Raw genomic sequence first — 21,627 nt, 5'->3', positions numbered from 1 at the left:
TCAAAGTCAAATTTTAAGTGTCAAAAGTAAAAAATGATAGTCAAAAATTAAGAGTCAAAGTTTTATGTTGAAAACGAGATTTAAAAATTCTAAAAAATGATTTTTGGGCTAAAATTGTCAAAATTCCCAAATTAAGGTTGAAATTGCGAGGCTATATGAACTAAACCGGAAGGATGTTAAACATGTGGCATGCTAGATATAGTGGTAAGATCGTGGGTTGAGTGTGCAAGAGACTCGAGTTATAGCCTTGCTCCACCGAAAATTTATTATATAAGCACGCTACTAAACGAGAACTAGTCCACAAGCGAAGACAAATGATGTGCTGCTGACCGAAAATGGACCAAACTGAAAACATTGTTGGGCTGAAAACGTCCGAACCGAGAATGAGTTTTCACCCGAGAACAGCAGACCCCGTTTCACCGAAAACACTTCGGACCCGCTCTACCGAAAACTTGGATTTCAGCTGTAAACTCCCTTCAGACCAAAAACACTGCTGACCGCAAATGAGTTTCCGGCCGAAAACACCTCGGACACGCAACCGGCTGTGCGAAAATGGCCATCGGAACTCGCTGATTACGACCAAAAAATACGATTTTTCACCTTTTTAGCTCCAAAACTCGATCAAAAAGTTGTTTTTATGAAAAACACGAAGAAGAAACCCCCAATATTTTGTCAAAAACTATCCAAAATGCAAAATCCTTCAAGAAAAAAAATCCAAAAACACTCAAGATCTTGCCAATTTGATTGATACAATCCAAGCTCTGATACCAACTGTAAGTCCCACAATTCGCTTGACGTATCAATCTGATCCACTTGATGGTGCGGGATCCCAATCAAGCGGACGATGCAAGATATAATGGAGTAGAAGAAGAAGAACTTGATGAATCTATGATGTATTGAGGTTATTCAATATGATCCAACATAAGATTCACACACACATACATACACACATACATACACACACACTTCTTCTCACTAACTTTTTCTCTCTCTAGAATATACTCCTCTACTCACAATGGCCAATATCCACTCCTCACCCTTACATCTATATATATATATATATATATATATATATATATATATATATATATATATATATATATATATATATATATATATATATATATATATATAGGAACGTGAACCCCAGGCCCATACCCAAATGCTAGACCGAAAAAACATGGGTTTTCAGTCCATGCTACAAATAACCCAAGGAGTTTTCAGCCTTAGACCGAAAACTATAATATCCAAGAAAAATGAAGTATAAACCATATTTTTGACCCAACACAAAGCACAATAGTTCCTACACTTTAAGCCCCAAATATGCATCTCAGGTCTAAGAATACAAAGATACAAAATTAATCAAAACAACACTTATGACTACGATCCATAAAGTGATTTTGATGCAGGTCAGGTCCAATACTTTTTCTCTTAATCAAGTACCTATGATGTTGGTAACAATTCTTTATACTTTCATCTCCATGAAAATCAACCAATTCAATCATATTAGTCTTACCTCATAGATGCTCCCATAACTATGAAAGACTATGGATATTGTGACAACTCTAAATTTATTCCGTCACTGTATCCCATTTCCGTTAATAAAATTTATTTTTATTAAAGTTTTCCGTAAACTTTTGGATTAAGTTAATTAAATTGGGACTTTTATTTTGTCTTCATAAGTGTCGGAACACAATAGAAACACGTTAAAACACCTTCAATATTCATTTGGAAAAGTTTTAGTTACAACTAAGTCGGGTTACGACAATTTAATCGGGTAAAATTGTAAACCCCCCGTTTAACGTCGGTATTGGGTGGATTCCCACTTGGCCACAAACTCAAGCCCTATTTAAAGGATGAGTGGCCTTCATTTGAGCTTTTTTTCCCACCTCCTCATAACTTTCTCTCTCTACTCTCTCTCTAAAACTCGAGTTTTGATCCAAAAACACCCCTTCAAGCTCCAAAATCATAAGTAATTTATCCTAACTTGTTGTTTAACTTGTTAAGCATGAAAATATATGTTTAAGTCATCCAAAACACTCAAAAACTTGTGTTTACGGTTTGGGAACACCTCCCAAAACCGTAAACTCCCATAAAGGGTTTTCAAGCCCTAAACCCTTCCAAATTCTTTCTACTGTTTAGCAAAGACTTAAGGACTTGCATGTACGAGCTTAGAACACCAAAATCATGTCATTAGAGTGGTAAACATGTGTTTACGGCCCAAGAACATTCTTCGACCGTAAACACACATTCATAGACCATAAACACCTTTTAAGGTGTTAAATTGCCCCTTAAACACCTCCAAAAGCTTCCATGAGTGCCTAGAACCTTGTATTCCTTCATGTGATGCATCAAACCATGCACAAATGAGTCACACTTGAGTTTACGGTTTGGGAAGGTCTCCCAAAACCGTAAACATCTCCAAAGGGTGTTTAAGTGCCCTTAACAACTTGTATGGCTTAGATTTAGGTCTAGAACTTTGCATGCTTAACCTACAACCACCAAAACACATGAATCATGGACAAACATGAGTTTACGGCTATAAACTCATGTGTTTACAACCGTAAACTCGCCAAGGGTCCTTTAAGAACCGTAAACCCCTTTTCCAAGGTCAATTCAAGTCCCGATCACTTCCTACGACTTTGATTCAACCTTAGAACCTTCCCTTGTGCATTGTAGGACCTTTAAACATCCAAGAACACATCACCCATGAGTTTATGGCCGTAAACTCATTGGGATATGGTCTTTGGGCCGTAAACACCCCTAAGTGTCTACTCTTGAAGAGTAAACTCCTTATCTAGGCCCTACACACCCTTAGATGCAACCCGGATCATTCCTAACACTTAAGATAAAATGTTTTCACGCCTCGGAGTGTATTTTCTTACTTAATTAGTAGTTCAAAGTCTATATAGATACAATTATGTATCTCCTTATGTTACAAAGGAACCTCGCGCGTGTTCAAGCCTAAAAATGATACTTAGTATCCTACCCGGCACATTTCTTGTCTGGTGAGTTCATACCCCTACACCATTTTCCGTGTTTTTCATGTTTTCAGGGGGGGATACAAGCAAAAGTACAAGGAAATCTTGTACTCAAACTTATTATTTCGTATAAAATGTTTCATATTCCATATGTTTTTAGCACTGAAAACCGTATTAACCAATCGTTTAACTTGCAGAGTTAGTTTTCAAACTAATTGCGAAAGTCATTATAAAATGTTATATTTTATGTTTCATAAAGGATTTCATGCCATTCATCAAACAGGATTTTCCGTATTTGTTACTTGTAAATTCGTTATTCTTAATATTGGAGACACGTCCTCTGAAACACTCCATAGAGATATGCGAGTGAAGGACCGCCCCTGTAACCAGAATCTCTTAGAAGGAGAGCGTGACTTGAGTGTATAGATCTATACGGTGCTGACTACCCCACACCTTGCTGCTAGCTACAGTGGGACCGACAGGTCTACGGGTGACAAAAGTCATAAAGAACTTAGTAAATTAATACCCTTAGGAAATTAGTTTACAACCTACTGATTAGTTTTATATACGTGTTAAAAGTAATGTACTTTTCAAGGATAACCGGGATTTCAGGATACTTCACTTAAACGCTACAAGTATGGTAGATACTTGTAGACTGCATTCCGAATTGATAACCAACCACCAACTTTTAAGGAAAATAAGGGTTTTTCCTGGGATCACTTAACTTTTCTTAAGCAGGTTGTTTAACCAATGGATAACTAAACTACTCTTATAAGAAAATATGGGATTTTCTTGGATAACAACTATTTCATGAAACTAAAGGAAAACTGATTCTTTCACCAGAAACAAACCGCTTATGAGCTCACCAGTTTTATGTTGATATTTCTAAAACTGCTTGTATTCTCAGGTTCACATTAGACAGGTAACCCACTTTCTTTTGGAGAAGATGGAGCGTATTGAATCATCGTCTTTACTTTTGTTTGTGCTGATGTATTTATATAAAACACGTATTACTTTGTTTTCAAACAAATGTAAATATTTCTATGTAATGTAATGGTTATGTTTACTATGCTTACTATGTAAATTGGTTGTGATACTTTACATGACGTCCTCCGCCCCGGAACGTTTCCGCCAGCGGTTTCGGGGTGTGACAGATTGGTATCAGAGCCCTTGTTTATAGTGAACTAAGTATACCGAACCTTACATGGTATATAACTATAAACACTAAGGGGCTGAAGCGCTCTGAACTAAAAATATACTTTAAAAATATAAGTATTTTTACTCCAAGTATACAATAATTCTTAAACGCCGGAAACCGTAACCACGAGTAGAACAAAATATAAGTAATTGGGTGTTGGGCACTGCGGTTAAACCTGGGCAGTTATGTGGTCGTGTCTAGGGTCAATATAGCCTGATCAACTATATTCATTCGAGACACAGCCAACATGTGCTTGGGAGTGACTGTGGTGTGCAGCAGGCCTAAAACTTACCTAATATCCAAACGACAAGTCATCGTCACAACAAACCATAAAATACTATAGGAGTATTTTAACCAAAACCGAATACGTTGTAGAAATTCATTCCGAGTGTTGCTACTCATTCATTCCTTAGCGATAGTTTCCTTGCTTCGGTAACTTTTTCTTGTTCTATCGCTTAGTAGAACACCCTAACTGCTATAATGAGATATCTCTTGTTCCATACCTCTTGATTCAATTCAGAGGACTTACCATCCTCTCTTTCCTTATCATTTTAGATCAATATGCCTCCAAAGAAAGGACCCAACTCAAGGAACAACAATCATCCGCCACCACATCCTTCTCAATTCGATCTTGTCATATTTCAAGCAGCTGTTACTGCCGCGGTGATGGCTGCAATGTCACACTTGAACCCCGGCGGGTCTGGCGGACCAGGAAGAGACACCCATTCCCAAGATCATGAAGGTGATCAGGGACACCGGAATGAGTGTAGTCAAAGTAAGAAGATATTTTGGAAAAAGCGAAAGGGTCAGAGTTCGCAAGGGCCCTCCAAGAAGCACAAAACTGTGGCAGTCCAAGCTGCTACTACTCTTGTCGCTGCTCCTACAGCTCAAGCACCTACCAATAAGTATGCTGGTAACCTCCATCGGTGCGAAAAGTGTAGTTACCACCATCGTATCACTGGCCCATGCCGTGATTTTATTTGCAACAGCTGTGGCAAAAAGGGCCACACTGATCCAAACTGCAAAACACCAGCCCAACCAATCAATCAAGTTTCCGGAGCGGGTATCGATCAGGCCTGCTACAGGTGTGGGGTAGTTGGGCATTTCAAGCGAAACTGCCCAAAGGCAACAACAACCAACAACCAACAACACCGAGATAGTTCTAACTATAAAGCAGGATGAGGCAGTCGCCGACCCCACCGTTGTCGCAGGTATGTTCCTTCTTGACAACTCTTATGCTTGCAATCCTTTTTGATTCTGGTGCTAAAAGAATATTTGTTAACCATTCATTCAAAAATCTTCTTAAATATAGTCCTCAATTAGTAACCGAAGTATTTACCGTCGAGATGGCTAACGGTGAGAAAGAGAATGATAACAACATATTCATAGGCTGTACCCTTACCCTCAACGATCATTCCTTTCCCATTGACCTAATGCCAGTTTCCATAAAGAGCTTTGATGTTATCATTGGCATGGAGTGGTTGAGTCCCAATCATGCTGATATCCTTTGTTATGAAAAAGCCATCCGTCTCAATCTCCCCTCTGGCCAGACTCTCATGATCTACGGCGATAAACTCAGTTCCAACCTTCTCATTATTTCGTGCATCAAAGCTCAAAAAAAAACTTCTGCGAAAGGAGTGTCACGCATTCCTAGCCCATGTAATCAACGAGAAACAGGAAGTTAAAGACCTCGAGAGCATCCCCGAAGTCTGTAACTTTCCTGATATCTTTCCCGAAGAACTCCCGTGAATCCCTCCCGAACATCAAGTCGAGTTTTGCATCGACCTAATCCCTGGAGCTACCCCCGTGGCCAAGTCTCCGTATCAATTAGCGCCGACAGAAATGTAGGAGTTATCCAGCCAGCTCAATGAGCTACTTAGCAAAGGGTTCATCAGACCGAGTTCCTCATGCTGGGGAGCTCCGGTTTTATTTGTGAAGAAGAAAGATGGATCTTTTCGGATGTGTATAGACTACCGCGAGTTGAACAAATTGACCGTAAAAAAAACCATTATCCTCTTCCTCGAATAGATGACCTCTTCGATCAACTTCAGGGAGCCAGTTACTTCTCAAAGATAGACCTTAGATCAGGGTACCATTAGCTACGAATCCACGAGAATGATGTTTCCAAGACAGCATTCAAGACTCGATATGGTCACTACGAGTTCGTAGTGATGCCCTCCGGTCTAACCAACGCACCGGCAGTGTTCATGGACCTGATGAACCGGGTGTGTCGCCCCTTTATGTACAAGTTCATCATAGTGTTCATTGACGACATACTTGTCTATTCCAGAAGCATAGAAGATCACAAACAGCACTTGAGGTTAGTGTTGGAAACACTTAGAACGGAGAAGTTGTACGCGAAATTCTCCAAGTGTGAATTCTAGATTCGGAAGGTAACCTTCCTAGGTCACGTGATAAGTGATGAGGGTATACATGTGGACCCGTCCAAAATCAAGGCGATAGAGAATTGGTCGGCACCGAAGACACCCACAGAAATCCGTCAATTCTTGGGTCTCGCCGGCTATTATCGTAGATTCATCCAGAATTTTTCCAGAATCGCCAAACGCCTAACCACTCTAACACAGAAAGGTGTACCCTTTTGTTGGAGTGAAAAGCAAGATATTGCATTCCAAACATTAAAGTGAGCCTTGTGCAGCGCACCTATCCTGTCCCTGCCCGAAAGGACAGAGGATTTCGTTGTATATTGCGACGCGTCCAATCAGGGCTTAGGCTGTGTGCTTATGCAGAGAGGAAAAGTTATCGCTTATGCCTCGAGACAGCTGAAGGCATACAAAGTTAACTATACAACTCACGCCTTGGAGTTAGGAGCAGTGGTCTTGGCACTGAAGATTTGGAGACATTATCTCTACGGAACCAAGTGCACGATCTTCACTGACCATAAGAGCCTGCAACATATCTTCGATCAGAAAGACTTAAACATGAGACAACGGCGATGGTTGGAGTTGCTCAGTGATTATGATTGTGAAATCCGCTACCATCCCGACAAGGCCAATGTGGTAGCAGATGCCCTTAGCCGAAAGGAAAGTTCAAGCAACAAGGCGAAGACACTAACAATGACCATCCATTCCCACTTATCCGCACAAATCCGAGAAGCCCAGTTAGAAGCCCTAAAACTAGAAAATGTATTGAACGAAGCCTTGAGAGGAATGGATAAGAAACTTGAGGTCAGAGGTGACGGAGTGTACTGTTTCATAAATCGAATCCAGACCCCAAAGTTCGGAGGTTTCAGGGAAGTTGTTATGAACGAAGCTCACAAGACCAGATACTCCGTTCACCGAGGTTCGGATAAGATGTACCTGGATCTCAAGAAGCTATATTGGTGGCCAAACATGAAAGCCGAAATCGCTACCTTCGTGGGCAAGTGTCTGACTTGCACCAAGGAAAAGGTCGAGTATCAGAAGCCCTCGGGTCCACTCCAGCAGCCCGAGATACTTGAGTGGAAATGGGAGATGATCACTATGGATTTCATCACCAAGTTACCCAAATCTCCGAGTGGGTACGATACCATTTGAGTAGTTGTCAACCGATTGACAAAATCCGCTCACTTCCTTCCGATTAAAAAATCGTTCAAAATGGAAAGACTTACGCGAATCTACATCCAAGAGATAGTCCGACTGCACGGTGTGCCTGTGTCCATTATCTCCGATCGAGATAGCAGGTTTACCTCAAGATTTTGGCAGTCCCTTCAGAAAGATCTTGGAACCAAGCTGGATATGAGTACAACTTATCATCCTCAGACAGATGGATAGAGTGAGAGAACTATCCAAACCTCAGAAGACATGTTGAGAGCATGTGTCATCAATTTCGTAAAGTGGTGGGACACCTATTTACCCTTGATTGAGTTCTCGTATAACAACAACTACCACACCAGCATCAAGGCTACCCCGTTCGAAGCCCTCTACGGTCGCAAGTGCAGATCCCCTCTGTGCTGGGCCGAGGTAGGGACATGCAGCTAGCTAAGAGTCGAGTCCCCGACAGTGCTCTCACTGGTCCTGAAATCATCCGTGAAACTACCGAGAAGATCATCCAGATCCGAGAAAGACTGAAAGCTTCACGAGACAGACAGAAGAGTTATGCCGATAAACGACGGAAACCTTTGGAGTTCCAGGTTGGAGATCGTGTCCTGTTAAAGGTCTCACCCTGGAAAGGCATGATACGTTTAGGAAAGCGCGGAAAACTGAACCCAAGGTATATAGGACCTTTTGAGATCCTCGCTAGGATCGATCCCGTAGCTTATAAACTCCGATTACCTCAAGAACTTAGCAACATCCATCCTGTATTCCACATCTCTAACCTTAAAAAGTATCAATCTGATGAAACCCTCATAATCCCACTTGATGAGATCGAGATCAACGGAAGTCTAAACTTTGTGGAAGAACCAATCGAAATCATGGATAGAGAGATCAAACGTACGAAATAGAGTCGCGTCCCGATAGTGAAGGTTCACTGGAATGCCAAGCGAGGGCCCGAATTCACTTGGGAGCGCGAAGACTCAATGAAACAAAAATATCCGCATCTCTTTCCAAATCCATGATTTGTAACTTAATTTTGAATTTCGGGACGAAATTCCCTCTAACGGGGGGATAATGTAACAACTCTAAATTTATTCCGGCACTGTATCCCATTTCCGTTAATAAAATTTATTTTTATTAAAGTTATCCGTTAACTTTTGGATTAAGTTAATTAAAGTGGGATTTTTATTTTGACTTCATAAGTGTTGGAACACATTAGAAACACGTTAAAACACCCTCAATATTCATTTGGAAAAGTTTTAGTTACAACTAAGTCGGGTTACGACAATTTAATCGGGTAAAATTGTAAACCCCCGTTTAACGTTGGTATTGGGTGGATTCCCACTTGGCCAAATACTCAAGCCTTATTTAAAGGATGAGTGGCCTTCATTTGAGCTTTTTTTCCCACCTCCTCATAACTTTCTCTCTCTACTCTCTCTCTAAAACTCGAATTTTGATCTAAAAACGCCCCTTTAAGCTCCAAAATCGTAAGTAATCTATCCTAACTTGTTGTTTAACTTGTTAAGCATGCAAATCTATGTTTAAATCATCCAAAACACTTAAAAACTTGTGTTTACGGTTTGGGAACACCTCCCAAAACCGTAAACTCCCATAAAGGGGTTTTAAAGCCCCAAAACCCTTCCAAATTCTTTCTAGTGTTTAGCAAAGACTTAAGGACTTGCATGTACGAGCTTAGAACACCAAAATCATGTCATTAGAGTGGTAAACATGCGTTTATGGCCCAAGAACATTCTTGGACCGTAAACACACATTCATAGACCGTAAACACCTTTTAAGGTGTTAAATTGCCCCTTAAACACCTCCAAAAGCTTCCATGAGTGCCTAGAACCTTGTATTCCTTCATGTGATGCATCAAACCATGCACAAATGAGTCACACTTGAGTATACAGTTTGGGAAGGTCTCCTAAAACCGTAATCACCTCCAAAGGGTGTTTAAGTGCCCTTAACACCATGTATGGCTTAGATTTGGGTCTAGAACTTTGCATGCTTAACCTACAACCACCAAAACACATGAATCATGGAAAAACATGAGTTTACGGCTGTAAACTCATGTGTTTACAACCGTAAACTCCCCAAGGGTCCTTCAAGAACCGTAAACCCCTTTTCCAAGGTCAATTCAAGTCCCAATCACTTCCTAAGCCTTTGATTCAACCTTAGAAGCTTCCTGTGTGCATTGTAAGACCTTTAAACATCCAAGAACACACCACCCATGAGTTAAAGGCCGTAAACTCATGGGGATATGGTCTTTGGGCCGTAAGCACCCCTAAGGGTCTACTCTTGAAGAGTAAACTCCTTATCTAGGCCCTACACACCCTTAGATGCAACCCGGATCATTCCTAACACTTAAGATAAAGTGTTTTCGCGCCTCGGAGTGTATTTTCTTACTTAATTAGTATTTCAAAGTGTAATTAGATACAATTATGTATCTCCTTAAGTTACATAGGAACCTCGCGCGTGTTCAAGCCTTAAACTGACACTTAGCATCCTACCCGACACATTTCTCGTCTGATAAGTTCATACCCCTACACCATTTTCCGTGTTTTTCATGTTTTCAGGGGGGAATAAAAGCAAAAGTACAAGGAAATCTTGTACTCAAACTTATTATTTCGTATAAAATGTTTCATATTCCTTATGTTTTTAACACTGAAAACTGTATTAACCAATCGTTTAACTTGCAGAGTTAGTTTTCAAACTAATTGCGAAACTCATTATAAAATGTTATATTTTATGTTTCATAAAGGATTTCATGCCATTCATCAAACAGGATTTTCCGTATTTGTTACTTGTAAATTCGTTATTCTTAATATTGGAGACACGTCCTCTGAAACACTCCACAGAGATACGTGAGTGGAGGACCGCCCCTATAACCATAATCTCTTAGAAAGAGAGCGTCACTTGAGTGTATAGATCTATACGGGGCTGACTACCCCACACCTTGCTGCTAGCTACAATGGGTCCGGCAGGTCTACGGGTGACAAAAGTCATAAAATGATACTGGCCTTCTTGCCATATCTAGTTTATCATATGGTTATAGAACTTGCAACTTAGATAATGGAGATTTACTTTTAACTAATAAAGAACTTAGTACATTAATACCCTTAGGAAATTAGTTTACAACCTACTGATTAGTTTTATATACGTGTTAAAACTAATGTACTTTTCAAGGATAACCGGGCTTTCAGGATACTCCACTTAAACGCTACAAGTATGGTAGATACTTGTACACTGCATAACCATGACATATATGATCAATTCAATTGCAACAACATATGGAATACAATCATATAATGTAGTTCAAAACATTTTACTAGAACTTTGAGCTGTGCTTAAAATCATGTCGTGTGGTACTTGGCAAGATGACTTTCTTAGACTTCTTTATCCTAAGCTCTTTAAGATCCTTGACATTTAATGCAATTTTACTTAATCATTTATGTTTCCATGATCTATCTATATAGATCTTTATTCTAATAAGTAGTATGTCTACTACGTATAAGACTAGGAATGTTGCTGTGCTCCTACTCGCTTTGTAGAAAACAAAAGAGTCATCTTGATTTATAATTAAATCACACTATGTAATTAACTTATAAGAAAGAAGATTCTTACCTTGAGATGTTAGCTTAAATCCGAAAAGATTTTCATTCATGTATGCTTTCTCCTTTGAAAACTCACTTACTCTTTATATTAATAGTATATCGAGGAAAATTAATCAATCCCATATACTTGATAATTATACATGAATGCATCTCTATGTGTTTCATTATTTTCTAATCAACTATTGAGCAGATTCAACAACAGTTAAAAAACTTGATAGTTCCAAATTATGATGCATTTAGCTTATGGTTCTATAGCTCATAAAGTTCCATATTGCCCCCACTTAGAACAAGAACTTTCTAAGTATATGTCTTTTGGAATGACAATTAGTGGGATTAGTAGAGAACTCATCTTAAACAATCATTTAGGATAGTCTATATAAATGTAGTTAGTAGATTCTAGAGTGGTTAATCTTATTATCGAACATAAGCTCCATAACTCTATACCTTTTAGATAAGGATAAACCATTACATCCTCGGTCTAATGAAAGTATTTAATCTACTTGTTTGGTTGCAAAACATATATTCAATATATATTTGTTGTAGTGAGCATAATTATGAATATTTTATAAAGTAAATAGTTCTTTTAAAACATCATATAGTAGACTGCAAGGTCTATGTTTTATCCTCTTCAAATACTTGTACTATCGACATTCAACGAGTGGACAGGTTACCCTATCCCAATTGAGAATACGAATGCTACCTTAAATATCAATAGATAGATCCAAGTGATCAGGTGACACTATGTTACAAGAACCATACTAATGATGAGCAAGTTTTTTTTTGACGGAATGAGAATACGAATCCTAAGGTGTTCCAAGAAGACTTGGTTTACACAACTCATTTTCTTTATCACAACGAAAGGTTAATGATGGTATCATTAAGTGTTATTTGAATCTTCACTATGAAACAATTTGAGAAAATCAAAAGTTTCAACAATAACGAATAAAAATCGTTAGTGAAATTGACTACGCATCTATCATAAAATCTATTCATGGATTGAAAAGATTACATACACGACTTATGTATAATTCTTTGTCAAGCATTTTTTTTCTTTAACTACTAATAGATAAAAAAAAGGTGCAAATCATCTTCCCATATAAATTCATTAACATATATGAAATGAATAAATCTCATTTGCCTTAAAAAATTCCATCCTTTTGAAGTTGGTATATGTGTTTCAAATATATATGGTCATTCATGATGTTTATGACATATATAAGTTTCAATCAAATATAATTTGATTATTTAGGTGTTATGGTTAGAACTATCAATTTAATGAAAGCTTATTGATTTACTTCATAAACAAAATTATGAGAAAATATTCTTTAACACAGAATATATCGTTTCAGAACATGAATGTGAACATCCATTAAGGGATTAGTAAATCTTGAGCTATTCATAAATTTACAACTGTTACATGTCCGTATAAGAATATGTACAAAACATCTATTGTTCAAATACAGACTATAACAACACTTGTTATATCTTCAACATGAAATACATTCGTATGTAATTAGTTGATTATTTCTTTCAATCATTAGGACATAATATCAATATTAGTGTTACCCGGAGTATAAAATACTCAAGTGAATGATGGAAAAATGAATAGTTCTATCATATAGATATTTGAAGTATTGGTCATGCCAGATTTCCACAAATTGGTGAGATTAGAGGACCAATTCTTCTTTCAATGTCTAGTTTCTTCCACAATAGAAATAACACTGTTCATTATGATCCTTTCTTGATTTCTAGGTTTATATTGTATTTCCCTTAACTGAACTATAGGTCTATTAGAGTACATAATCTCTTAGATCTTTCCGTTTATTCAATGATTGAATAGTTTTGAAGCATGTTCAAATATTCTGATTAAATATCTACTTTACTTGATGAGACATATGCCATGTTTCATAATTATCCAAGACTTTATGCAAGTCAAGATTAATTATTCTACTATGATGTGAGACACACCAACATCATCACAATAATACTTCCATAAAAGCATAATGACCAGACTAACTGGTTTGTAGAGGTTGTTAAGGTTTGAGATCTTTCAATATATATATATATATATATATATATATATTATATATATATATATATATATATATATAATTTATATTTATCCTGAAGGTATAACCTCAAGGTATTATACCAGTTATAGAAATTACAACCATTAAATGTTAATATCTCTTGAAACTCAACAAGCAAGAGATTTTACAAGGCGTACGAGTATTAACAGTTATTTACAGAATTTAACAGAGTTTCATTTAGAATTTTCAATATTAAGTCTTTAAATATTAATACCTTTTATTGTTTCTAAAACATTAATTAACTAAAGTATAGGATCCAAGTAATGGAACAAGTAAATGGTTATGTGACCTTTATCCCATCCACATAATCAAACTCTATAGGTAGCGATTACCAATTGCATCAGATATGTAACTCCTAGATAATGGGATCACAAACAACTATTGCGTATCTTGGCACGTTTGATCCTATCTATGCCTCAGAACTCTCATGCTTATGTGATCTTTATTACACAAGATTCCGATCAAGTCTTCCTACTTGTAGTATTGAAACTAACCATTGACAATGTGACACTTTAGTCACCGGAAACTACAAAACTACCCCAAACATCATAAGAAAATCCTAATGACCAGGTGACATATGCCACCAAGACCATCCAATTGATAACAAATTTTTGTTAAAAGGACGACAATGACTTCCATTTTTAAGAAAATGTTATATATATATATATATATATATATATATATATATATATATATATATATATATATATATATGTTTTAAAAATATAGTTATATAAAAAATATGGTCTCATGAATATTGCATGCATCGAAAAATGCATGTGCCATTTGGTAAAAATCATATCACTTGTTATAAGGTTTTTTAGGTACCAAATAAAACTTCATTTTATTTGTCATTTTCCGTGATCAATTATAAACCAATATACGATATTTTAAAGTTTAATCGTAGAGTGGTTTTAAGAACTGGTAATAGTCTTAATAAAACTTCATTTTATACTTAACACTTGGCGTTTTGGATGAGTTCTAAAGCAGAATTTTAAATATCATTTTAACAATAAAATACTTATGACTTCATGAATTTTTAGAATAAACTCATTTTATTTTATAAACTCAACTATGCATCTTATGATAAAAGTCATATTTTGATAAAGCAAAACTTGGGTGATGATACTTGTATTTTTAATCTCATTTGGAATTCATAAAACATAATATTAACATGTTGTATTATGTTTAAAAAACCCATATCATATATTAATTTTCGACGTAAAAGTAATCACTAGTTTTATTATTTACCGTTATTACGCTATAAATGAATTTTAATACCATGGGGATAGGCCATGATATTCCAAGAAAAGATCATGGGGGTAGCCCATGGAACTTGTATGTAAGACCCTGGGGGTAGCCTATGGCAATGTATGTATGGTATGTGGTATTTTGGGGGACTTACTAAGCTTCTTGCTTACAATTTATATTAAAAAAAATTCAGGTACTTTCGATTCGAAAAGGGAAGTGTTAAGTATTTTTGGGATGCTACACGTTGGTAAAAAAAAATTCTAAACGGCTTTGATAATTTATGTTTTGGGATGTTACAAGTTTTAGCTGACTTAAAAATAAAAATTTGTGCTTAGTAATTGTGGGATGTTACAAGTTAGTATCAGAGCGTTGGTTTGAGGGACTCAGGCACACTCTCGGGTGTGGAACTCAAACTGAGGAATTGCTAAAAAAGCTTTTCTAATGGGTTTTGATAAAAAAAAATTGGGTGTGATTCATGCAATTAGCCAAGATCAAGTAAGTATTTCCCAAAATACCCATACATGTTTATTTGTTCAGTATGTGTATATATGAATAACATGCTAGATTAGGGCTAAGGATATGCTCAGAATCACATGATAAGATGCCAGGAGTTATGCCTTAGTATGCCTACTGTATGAGCCTCTAGAACTACATGCTAGTATGGATTACATATGATATGTTACGATGGACCATTTAGGAAGTGCACTGGTTAGAACTCGATGCTTGAATGTTGTCTACTTTGTGATTTTAGGGACCTCCACTACTATCAATTAACTATCAAGTGAATATGCTAGGTTACATGTTACAAAAATTAGATAATTTTAGATGGTTAGGTTTAACTCTATTCTGCAGCTCTTCTTTGAGTCCAACTATTGTAGTGTGAGCCCTTGCACTCGAAGAATTATTTAGTTTATGTTGTATGTAATTGTGCTTGTGAGGTAGTTAGTGGGTATTAGTGGGAGTTTCTTCTACAGTTGATGGCAGAGAATGGTGTGAAGGGAATCCTAAGAGAATCTAGTAAGTATGATTAGCTGGAAGGTGGGTTGTTTAGTAGGAAAGTCAAATGATTGGAAGTCAGGGAGTCACTTAGGTGAATTGGGACGACTCTTGAGGAAATTATGGATAGGTGTGGAAGGTAGTATTGGGATTGTACTACTAAAAGCGCAAGATCTATACTCGAGACAAGGGAAGTCACGAGCATACTAAGGAACAAATTAAGTATGGAAATATTTGAAGTGTTTTCTAATGGTTGTATTGCTTTTGTTTAGTATGGTGGTCACTCGAGGTGGCTCAGGTCCTTGTGAGGGATCGGGTTTGGGCTCTAGAGCCAAACCCTTGGATGAGAAGATGCAAGAGTTCATTTCATTAGAGATCTCTTGTGGTATTATAGAGTAGACTCTTGTGATCATTGGTAGGATCATGAAGGGCATTATTGAGTTGCTAGATGAGTGTCTTGCAACATTCCGTACTGAGATGGTGGTTATGGTGGGTGCATGCGCTCTGAATTTTCGAGAGTTTCGTGCATGTGGAGCTCCTAAGTTCTTCGGGAAGAAGGAGCCATTGGTAGCAGATGAAGGTTGGTGGACATCCGAAACACCTTCTAGACTAGATTCTGCCCTGAGGAGTCATACGTGAGATTTGCATCATGTCTTTAGAAAAACAAATTCCATTATTGGTGAGAGGAGGTAGAACATGCTTTGGCAGGCGAGGCGGTGGACACGATTTCTTGGGATGACTTTGTTACAAGATTTATGCCTAAGTTTGATCCAGTGATCGAGGTTCAATAGTTGGCAATGGAGTTTCAGGACCTTCTCCAGACAACTGAGACTGTGGTGGAGATCACCGCCATGTTTTGTGAGAGGGCTTTGTTGGTTCTACAGTATGTGGCGGACGATGAGATAAAGAAGGCTAGGTACCATGATATGTTGAAGGATGAGATACGGGAGTTCGTGAGCATCTCCACCTGCAGGACATTGGAGAAAAATGATATCTCGGACTCATGAGTGCGAGATTGATATGGAGAGAGTGAGCAAGAGGAAGTCGGTTCAGGCACAAGTGTCAGAGGGCTCAATGACGAAGCCCAAGGTAGTTGATTCATGTTTGAGAGGCTAGAAGGGTCGAGGCCATTGTGGCATGTGAGACAAGATACATGAGGAAGTTTGCATGATGTGTGGTTCTGGATGTTGTAAGTGCGGCAAGACTAGTCACTTTAGCAGGGACTGCACTCAGGAATCAAGTATGATTTGCTTCCAATGCAATCATACGGGCCACAAGACGGTCGATTGTCCGATGTTAGCAGCAAGCACATTTGCAGCCCCTTCTCTGATGACATTGAGGATCACTAATGGCCACCAGGGTAAGGTGAATGCGCCATTCGTGAGGAGTTGAGCTTTCCAGCTGACAACCGAGGAGGCTCATGCAGCACCGGATGTGGTTACTGGTACGTATTTTCTCATTATTTCATATATCTCTTTGATATATATATATATATATATATACACACATACATACATACATACATACATACATACATGATGTTATATAGGGACGTACGTCCTTAGTGAATAATGTTCCAACTTTAGTTCTTTTTCATTTGGGCGCCACCCAATCGTTCGTATCTCTTATGCTCTGCAAGAGATTTGGTAATGCTCCATGGGAGCTTGATTATCCACTAGAGGTAGAGATTGTTGATGAACGTCCAATACATGTATCCAGGGTTCATTGGGATTGTGTACTGGATTTATTTCAGGAGCATTACCCGATTGATTTCCTTTCTATACCTTTGTGTAAAAGCAAGGTAATCGTATGTATAGATTGGTTGAGCCCCAATGGGGCGATGATTGACTATGGGCATCAGGTAGTTCGGGTTTGAAACCCAAAAGGGAGAGAACAAGTCATTCATGACGAGGGTGTTCAATGCGGGTGAACTCTCTATTTAGCTTTGGGAACCAGGAGGTAACTTCAGCGAGGTTATTCTAGTTTTATGGATTACGGATTAGATACCAAAGAGGAAAAGAAGAAGGCGGTTGATCATGTGCCCCATCGTTCTAGATTACCCAGATGCTTTCCAAAAGGACTTTCCTGGAGTGCCTCTGGAGAGTAAGGTTGAGTTCCATATTGATCTGGTTCCTGGTCCGGCTTCGATAGCGAATGCACCTTATAGGTTAGCACCAATAGAGATGAAGGTGTTGCCTACGCAGCTGCAAGACACTATAAGAAAAGACCCTTTTACGACGCGCAAACGACGAAACTCATTTATTTATGTTACGCAAAAGAGAGTAACATTAAAAAAGTGTCATCTCTTTAAAAAATTTAAGGATTTAGGTCACGCATTATTGCGTGCCCTTAAATTAGTGTCTCATGAAAAAAAAATAAAAACACGGAGGGCACTTTATCTAAAATGTGCATCCTCTGTGAATGTCGCTTTATGATATTTACTCAAAACGCGCGTTCGTAAAAGGGGGAAATGAAAATTTCTTGAAATTTTAGATACCTCGCTTCAAGATCTCCTTTCATTGTCTTTTTCCCTTCTCTCTGCAAACCTTAATCACAATACCATCTCTTTTATACACCTCGATAACTCATATAATCGTTCTAACTTTTTTTTTGTTAAAACCCGCATTCATTCCTGAAGATCGCAAAATGGCGACCAACAACTAGGGCTTTTATTTCCCACTTACATATAATCGTGATTTGCATTAAGAGTTTCAAAAACACATCTCTCACATACGCTTTTCTTCTTCAATCTCACATCTATTTAGGATTTTGGCATACCAGAACTCTATTCAACTCATCACACACCAGCTATTAAGGGAAGACGTCAAAGCATTCATAGGCTGGATGTAGCAACAATCGAAGATTCGCTTCGCCTCACCTGACCTCTTCCATTCGACAACCTCATTGGTCACCTATCCTCTGGTGACCTCATGTTCACTTTTCCTCATCGAAGACCCTGGCACCTGACTTCGTCAGAGACTATGACGATTTCCCAAATTTACATGCCCTAGTTCGACTAAGGTATGTTTTGTTTTACTCTCTTCCTAATGTTTTCGTTCTTCTATCCTCACTCCTCCATAATTTCTGAAAAAATCCCGAAGCTTTCTAGTTTTCTCATGATAAAAATTGGATATTGCTAGTTTTCTCTGAAAAAATCCCGAAGCCATTCCCGCTGTAGCAATATGTGTATTGTTCCATGATGCGTACAAAAATGAAATTTCTAACCCTAAGTATGCATTCAAGGTTGTAGTTTGTTTGCTTTTAGCATCTTCAATTTAAAGTTTTTACATAGAATTCCAGATGCATTTGCAGAAGTTGTCATCTTTAAATTGTTATTTTTCAGTTGTTGTGATATTCAAGTTTGTTTATGTTCTGCAGCACTTGTTGTTCAGTGTGACTGAACCACAACTTAGGATAAAGCCTGTTGGTGTATCAGATGTAAGTTTACCTTAGAAAAAGCTCTGAAACATCATGGTTCACCCTCCATAGTACTTGCCCACTCTTTGGGTAACAATGTTTTTCGGCACTTTTTGGACTAGGTGAAGCTAGAAATTGCCCCAATAACATTTGTTGACAACAACAGAAGATTTGTGACTTTTAGTGATGATAAATCTCTTCGTGTATGGGAATTTGGTATTCATGTTGTGATACAGTACATAAGTTGCTATATGTGGATGGGATGGATTAATCATATATTGGTAAGTATCCTATCTTTATTCTTCTGTTTGTCCATTTCTACATATCTAAACTATGATTCTTGAGTATTTACTTCTTTTTTATACATGGAATCTGAAAAATGTTCAGGGACTAAATCACACTCCTTTTATTGCTCTCAAACTGAAGAGGCGTAAAAGGAAATCCAGAGTTTTCTACAAGCTATAAAATGATATGCTTCCTTGTCTGTTTCATATTCGATGTTATTTACTTTTAGTCTGAATTTACAGGTCTTTATTTTGGCCGGTACCATTGCTATCACCATAGATCTCTTCCAACTCTTTTCCTCAACAAAGCCTCTGTTTGAGATAGAGGAGATGCAAGGCAAACAAAGCCTCTGTTTGACTTTGAAGGAGCGTCAACGTTCTCGCCCTTCATCAGATAATGAAGCTCGATCTTCACAGAGTAAGCAACTTAAATTGATCAAACCTGTGGTTTACTGATAATGGCATTTTCGTAATTTTTTCATCCCTTTCCAGGTTCTGCTGACATTAAATCATACATTATAACAACTCAACTTGATCCTGGAGTCTACAGAAAACATGTTGAAGATACAACAACATCAAACTTGACAGGATTTGCATTTGTTGTTATTGGCAATTTTCATCTTGCTGGAGGCAAAATTACTTAAGGTATTATTATAACTTCTTCAATCAGACCATGATTTATGTTTCAACAACACATTTAGGTGCCTTTTTTTTTACTTAATTGGATTAAGGGAATGAGTATGTGTTGATTATGAATCGTATAAAGTCTTTTTCTAAACATTTTTTTATTCGGATTATTTTAATTAATATGAATATGTGTTGATTATGAATTGTAGAAAGTCTTTGGCACCATTTAGGGCGATTGGGGATGTCACAAAATGATGAAAGGCACACTGATTTTGGGAATATCAAACAGACATTGGAAACACTTGTCTAACAAAGGTACATTTTTAAATTTTAATAAAATCATATTCATCCAGGTGGACTCAATATTATATTATATTAGTAAAGGAAATCACTTTCTTACTTGTAAGTCGTAACTATTTATTTATTTGTAAATTTTAACGAAGGTTTTTATCCTTTTTTTCATTTCTTTACAACAGGCAGCTTCAGGTACTAAAGGTGGTTCAAGTGGGTCCCCAATCAGTCTTCAAAGTCAAACAGAGCAGTGAGTTTGCCTTGCATCTCCTCTATCTGAAACGGGAATGCTCGTTGTTGATTCTGTAGTAAGTTTTATATTTGCAGGTGAAGAGATTCAAAACTTCCAAGACTTTATAAATGTTGTATCTAAGCTTTGTAAAGGAGGTAGGGTCCCACTGGAATATATAAGCTACACAAATCGACATAGGAGGAAGTCTGTTTTAGTTACTGTTAATCGACATGAGTGGTATGCATCCCATCAGATTTACACTCGTGATGATAATTCTGGTCTATGGATTGGAAAGCAAGCTCTTCCTCCTGGATGCAATTTTTTATCTTGTGTGACAAAAGTTAATGGAGTGTTGGAGACAGTAAACAATGTCAGTGAACAGTTGGTTAATGGTGTTAAAACTAAAGATGGATCTGACACTGGAGTAAAGAAACAGAGGGTAGGTGAAGAGCTGATTGTAATTTAAATTAAGAACCTAAAATTGAGATTCGGGAAGACAAAGGTGTAAAAGATTCTCAAGGTACAATTACACCAGCTGATTTTGGTAATGCTTATGTTGCTGAGCGTGTGATAGAGCCTACTCTTGTCATGTTTCATGTAAATTTACCAAAACGCCCCTCCTATTTGTAAATATTATTTTGACTTGTGAGGTTCCTATTTTTAGGTTTATGTACCATCATCATGTATGCTAGACGGGGTCTTACTCACAACATTTTTTTGGAATCGATGGAAAGGATACGGATTGGAAACAGGGTTAGCAGGACTACGGGTGGGGTATGGAGCATTTTATTTGAGCATGATTGAGTACCTGTAGAGGGCAAAGCAACCTTATAATGTCTCTATTGCTGCTGAACTCTCTACTTGTGCAACATTGCAGAATCCCACTTATTTGGAGGTAATTATTTGAGACCATTACTTACAGTCACTGTTCAAAGTACATTAAGTATTGGCCTTGATAAGAAACAAGTTTAGGAGCAATTGAAAATGGATGTGACTGTTGTGTTGACTCGAGATTATTGATTGATTGATTGGCAGAAAGTAAAAGTGGCCCTGGTAGGAGAAAGAGAGAGGCTTTATGTGCTTTTAAAACAAGTCCCGTTTCTAAATCTGTAT

At 37.6% G+C, this 21,627-nt stretch overlaps 1 long non-coding RNA gene across 2 annotated transcripts; it reads left to right on the top strand.

Annotated features, from left to right (window-relative positions):
* Positions 1 to 18,141: 18,141 nt before the first annotated feature.
* On the top strand, positions 18,142 to 20,746 carry LOC111896640 (uncharacterized). 2 transcript variants are annotated; one of them, XR_006184249.2, is made up of 8 exons: positions 18,142 to 18,684; positions 19,042 to 19,101; positions 19,203 to 19,361; positions 19,608 to 19,782; positions 19,857 to 20,009; positions 20,201 to 20,306; positions 20,468 to 20,532; positions 20,610 to 20,746. It is a non-coding gene; the product is annotated as an uncharacterized LOC111896640 (long non-coding RNA). The 2 variants fall into 2 exon arrangements; XR_002851975.3 differs by having other exon boundaries at positions 19,042 to 19,361.
* Positions 20,747 to 21,627: the final 881 nt, after the last annotated feature.

Source organism: Lactuca sativa, chromosome 2 (assembly GCF_002870075.4).
Source record: "Lactuca sativa cultivar Salinas chromosome 2, Lsat_Salinas_v11, whole genome shotgun sequence".
In the NCBI taxonomy this organism is placed as follows: domain Eukaryota; kingdom Viridiplantae; phylum Streptophyta; class Magnoliopsida; order Asterales; family Asteraceae; genus Lactuca; species Lactuca sativa.
This window is presented reverse-complemented; position numbering and strand designations above follow the sequence as displayed.